General features: G+C 38.1%; 1 protein-coding gene across 1 annotated transcript in view; it reads left to right on the top strand.

Annotated features, from left to right (window-relative positions):
• The first annotated feature begins 1,801 nt into the window (after window positions 1–1,801).
• LOC129001942 (uncharacterized) overlaps window positions 1,802–6,000 on the top strand; it is a 69,228-nt gene continuing 65,029 nt past the window's right edge. Inside the window, exon 1 of the mRNA XM_054429384.1 lies at window positions 1,802–1,973. The gene's annotated coding sequence lies outside the window, so the exon portion shown is untranslated. The remainder of the gene's footprint in view (window positions 1,974–6,000) is intronic.

Genomic DNA, 6,000 nt, shown 5'->3' with positions numbered 1-6,000 from the left:
GGAAACAGGTCCGTGACGTAGGAAGTGATGAAGGAAGTAGTGAAGGCGATCAGTCCGGAGTGTGGGGAATGTTTATGACGATAAGATTAGGGTATCTGCAATCCTAAAATGCTATGGGAAGGAAGGAAAACAGGTCCGCGACGTAGGAAGTGGTGAAGGAAGTAGTCAAGGCGAGTAGTCTATAGTGTGGGAACTTTTTATGACGATTAGATTAAGGTGTCCGCAATCTTAAAATGCTATGGAAAGGAAGGAAAACAGGTCCGCGACATAGGAAGTGGTGAAGGAAGTAGTCAAGGCGAGCTGTCCTGGGTGTGGGAACTGTTTATGACGATTAGATTAAGGTGTCCGCAATCTTAAAGTGCTATGGAAAGGAAGGAAAACAGGTCCGCGACATAGGAAGTGGTGAAGGAAGTAGTCAAGGCGAGCTGTCCTGGGTGTGGGAACTGTTTATGACGATTAGATAAGGGTATGGGCAATCCTAAAATGTTATGGGAAGGGAGGGAAACAGGTCCGCGACGTAGGAAGTGGTGAAGGAAGTAGTCAAGGCGAGCTGTCCGGAGTGTGAGAACTGTTTATGGCGATTAGATTAAGGTATTTGCAATCCTAAAATGCAATGGGAAGGGAGGGAAACAGGTCCGCGACGTAGGAAGTGGTGAAGGAAGTAGTCAAGGCGAGTAGTCCGGAGTGTGGGAATTGTTTATGATGATTAGATTAAAGTATTTGCAATCCTAAAATGCTATGGAAAGGGAGGGAAACAGGTCCGCGACGTAGGAAGTGGTGAAGGAAGTAGTCAAGGCGAGTAGTCCGGAGTGTGGGAACTGTTTATGACGATTAGATTAAGGTATTTGCAATCTTTAAATGCAATGGGAATGGAGGGAAACAGGTCCATGACGTAGGAAATGGTGGTGAAGGCGAGCCGTGTGGAGTTTGGGAATGGATTTATGCATCTCCAATACTAAGGTGCTTTCAGAGTGAACTAATGATTTTCCCCGAGCAAAGCTCGGTCCCCAGGTACTATATATATAATGGAACTAAATGTTTACAAAATAATATTAGGCCGGTTAAATTATATTCTTGTTTACTTAAACCAAATTTTTAAACCATCTTGAAGTAGTTTAATTTATAAAATACTATTCATAGTAACAAAGCAATAACCAGTCGAAATTAAAAGAGAGAAAAATATACAAAATTCTCCCTTTTCCTATCAAAATGGCATTTACACCTTTCACCTTTCAAATCAAAATGTATACAAATATTTTGATTCAATTTTATATAAGTGGCATTAGTTAATAATAGATTAAAATTAAACAATAATTTAATATACAAATTTAATTTTATAAATTGTAATCTTACAACTTAAAATAGCTTGTATTTTTAAATTTGTCAACCCTCAATTATGGGTAAAATGTATTAAAAAATCACAAACCCCAGAGAAGTAACAATTAGCACCCATTATGCCTCAGCACACGAAAACATGACCTACTTTACCTCTAGTCTTTGTGAAAATTAATTGGGCCAATGTTTCTTCAACTGCTAGTGGCAGAGAAAATGTTTGCGAGACGAGTAGTAGTGCGGGGGTTGAGGAGGAATCAATACGGCGATGGTGACCAATTGCATACGTTCCCGCGCACAGGCGCAAACACCATAACTTCTCACACTCTTTGAGACGCAAACAAAACTCGGAAGCGGATTGAGCTCTGGCGGAAAATTTGCGAACTAAGATTGTCATCAACAACAGAGTCGGATGTTTTGATCCGGCCCCGGCACTGGGCAGTAGCCGAGCTGAGGGTTGTGAGGTGACGTATATCCTCGGTTGTCTCGGAATCTAATCCTAATCTAATGAATCACTTAATCGAACGTATTTTGTTTGTGTTTCGTCGGTCTCAGGGCACCTAATTGTGTCAGTGTTGTGATTTGTTCCAATTGATAATCGATTAACGAATAAGATGAATTACTGGATTCCAATTATCTAGGTAAGTGTGTGATCCCTTGGAATAATCGAATGCAAATGAATTGGTTTATATTAAGGGTAAGACCGTAGATTATGTTAACTCACCAGAAACTAACTCAGAACAAACGAAATATTGGGACACAAAACGTATAAAAATATACAGGATTATAATGTGGTTTTGATATTTGTCCAATAAAGAAAATAGTCTAGAAATTATTATTATGAATAAATTTTGGTTAATGTCTCGTCTCATAAAAACACCTATGAGGTTGATGACCTGATATCAAGGATAGTTGTTGATTCGTCATTTGACACAGCATCTTGTCAGTTTGCCATTCACTCTGTCTGTGAGACTAATGAGGTTGATGACCTAATATAAAGGATAGTTGTTGATTCGTCACATGACACACCATCTTGTCAGTTTGCCAACCAACGTTATCTGTGAGACTATGATGAGGTTGATGACCTGATATCCAGGGGTAGTTGTTGATTCGTCACATGACAAAGCATCTTGTCAGTTTGTCAACCAACGTTATCTGTGAGACTATGATGAGGTTGATGACCTGATATCCAGGGGTAGTTGTTGATTCGTCACATGACAAAGCATCTTGTCAGTTTGTCAACCAACGTTATCTGTGAGACTGATGAGGTTGATGACCTGATATCCAGGGGTAGTTGTTGATTCGTCACATGACATAGCATCTTGTCAGTTTGCCGACCAACGTTATCTGTGAGACTATGATGAGGTTGATGACCTGATATCCAGGGGTAGTTGTTGATTCGTCACATGACAAAGCATCTTGTCAGTTTGTCAACCAACGTTATCTGTGAGACTATGATGAGGTTGATGACCTGATATCCAGGGGTAGTTGTTGATTCGTCACATGACATAGCATCTTGTCAGTTTGCCGACCAACGTTATCTGTGAGACTATGATGAGGTTGATGACCTGATATCCAGGGGTAGTTGTTGATTCGTCACATGACACACCATCTTGTCAGTTTGCCAACCAACGTTATCTGTGAGACTATGATGAGGTTGATGACCTGATATCCAGGGGTAGTTGTTGATTCGTCACATGACAAAGCATCTTGTCAGTTTGCCAACCAACGTTATCTGTGAGACGATGATTAGGTTGATGACCTGATATCCAGGGATAGTTGTTGATTCATCACATGATATAGCATCTTGTCAGTTTGCCAACCAACGTTATCTGTGAGACTATGATGAGGTTGATGACCTGATATCCAGGGATAGTTGTTGATTCATCACATGATATAGCATCTTGTCAGTTTGCCAAACAACGTTATCTGTGAGACTATGATGAGGTTGATGACCTGATATCCAGGGGTAGTTGTTGATTCGTCACATGACACAGCATCTTGTCAGTTTGCCAACCAACGTTATCTGTGAGACGATGATTAGGTTGATGACCTGATATCCAGCGATAGTTGTTGATTCGTCACATGACACACCATCTTGTCAGTTTGCCAACCAAAGTTATCTGTGAGACTATGATGAGGTTGATGACCTGATATCCAGGGATAGTTGTTGATTCGTCACATGACACAGCATCTTTTCAGTTTGCCAACCAACGTTATCTGTGAGACTGATGAGGTTGATGACCTAATATCAGGGATAGTTGTTGATTCGCCACATGACACAGCATGTTGTCAGTTTGTCAACCAACGTTATCTGTGAGACTATGATGAGGTTGATGACCTGATATCCAGGGATAGTCGTTGATTCGTCACATGACACAGCATCTTGTCAGTTTGCCAACCAACGTTATATGTGAGACTGATGAGGTTGATGTCCTGATATCAAGGATAGTTGTTGATTCGTCACATGACACAGCATCTTGTTAGTTTGCCAACCAACGTTTTCTGTGAGACTGATGAGGTTGATGACCTGATATCCAGGGATAGTTGTTGATTCGTCACATGACACAGCATCTTGTCAGTTTGCCAACCAAATCTGTCTGTGAGACTGATGAGATTGATGACCTGATATACCTCCCACATTGGTTGTAGTTTCGTACATGATGCAGCATCATGGCAGCTTGGCAACAAATTAAGTCTTTGGACACAATAATAGTATTTGTAACTAATTTGATCATGAGTATTGTATAAAATCAATGGTAAAAAGTATGACTTTTGAGTCGATATGTGAACCATTTCAAAACCATGATTAGTAGAGTATGTGTGAATTTTAGGTACCGGCACCAATTTATGATTAATTAACGCCTTTTAGATGTACGTGTTTGTTTCTTCATTTCCCTTCTTTATTCAAGTCAAGATTTACTTCATAGGCCGTTACATGAAGTGAAATCAAACTTAGGAAAAAATTATATGCAGACGCATTCAGTACACTACTATAAAATCCACAATAATCCCAAAACACCTTTCTTATTTTACACTTTACTCCACGAGGGTTTGATGTCAGAATGTTTATGTAAACATGAAAATTATAATTAAAAACCTCGACTGAGTCTGCCACCACCGCTCCGCGGTTAACCCCAATGTGTATACTCTATGGAATAGCTAAACACTCGTCGAATTTATGTCATCAGGTTTTGAAACGCAGGACTTTAATTGATCGATCAATTAATATAATTGATTGACTTTTAAGGATTGATCTACAGTTTCGATATTTGGCTGGTCACAACACTGTCTACATTGCATAAAAATGTTGTTTACGATTCATACATGAAATTCACTGTATGTTAACAAATTCACAGAAGGGAACCACTTGGGAGTTAGATGAACCCCTGTATATACTATATAGTAATATAAACTTACTGTACTCAAACAATACGGTAACATATGCCTATAAAATACCAGTTAAGGAAATCATAGACTTTCAATAGTACAAGATAAGCCATATCATATATAAAACAAGGTTAGTCTATGGCCATATTTGCATCAAATTGTACCATCTAAAACTTGTTTTGACATTTTTTATGTTTTAACGTTTGAGCGCTCGTGACAACTAATGATTTTTACTCTAACCATAAAGAGATTTTAAACAGAAAAACACAATCATCAAAACAAGACAGGGTTTCCGCTAAACCGTAAGGACGATAAATCTAAATGTACAGGGTTTGTTTTATCCACTAGTGAACCTGTGCGGCTCAATGCCCCGCAAAATAGCATATATTATGAATTTAGAAAACAAATTCATCGTGTTATATATTGACTTGACGTCGAAAATTAAATACAGTAATAATAAAGGAAAGAAGGGAAGCAGTCCAGCATTTTCTAACTGTATGTGTATTATATTTAGTAAATTAATTAGTGTTCAAGTTCAAGTATGTTATAGGCAGCGAGCAAGGTTATAGGGTAGTTATTTTTAAAGATTTTTATAACACATTTAACAAAACATTTTATCATATCAAACCAATAGGCCTATGTAGCATATTTTGAGGGTAATAAAAATGCTGCTTGAAGAAAAGACACTTTTAAAAATAAACACAAAAAAAAACAATATTTTTATCACAAAAACACTTTTATGAATACTACGATTTTAGTCTTAAAGTTACCTTCAGGAAGGTTACCCTGGTCAGAATTTTCCGTAACGAATATATATTGGTCTGGGTAAAACCATGCTGCAAATGCCAAAGATAACAGAAATTAGCATCTTTCCATTTTAAAAGGTAAGTTTGTTTCAGACGGGTAAATTTTTATCCTCGAAATCAAAATATGTCCCCACTCACTTGTTCCAGTTAAGACTTTACATTCTACTAAGTTGTTAACCATTCTGATCACATGAACCTTGTGCCATTAATGAGGCCCTTTTTGATGTATTAATATTCCTCATCAATAAAACCACTGCCCCCTTTTATTAGTCTAATCTGTGTCTTGGCAATCCACTGACCTCTATATTTAAAAAAACTCAGTTGGATTTTCTAGATGGGTGTCATTGCATTCGTCTGTTTTCGAGGACCCACTCTTCTTCCCCTTGGTACACCGACAATTAATTACCTGACTTGTCAACTTCATGTAGTAATTCATTAATACTGTTAGTTTATAAAGAAAATTAGATAAAAG

The sequence above is a fragment of the Macrosteles quadrilineatus genome, unplaced genomic scaffold, assembly GCF_028750875.1.
Source record: "Macrosteles quadrilineatus isolate MER2022 unplaced genomic scaffold, UCM_ALF_1.0 Scaffold_9__3_contigs__length_116548681, whole genome shotgun sequence".
NCBI classification, from domain to species: Eukaryota; Metazoa; Arthropoda; class Insecta; order Hemiptera; family Cicadellidae; genus Macrosteles; species Macrosteles quadrilineatus.
This window is presented reverse-complemented; position numbering and strand designations above follow the sequence as displayed.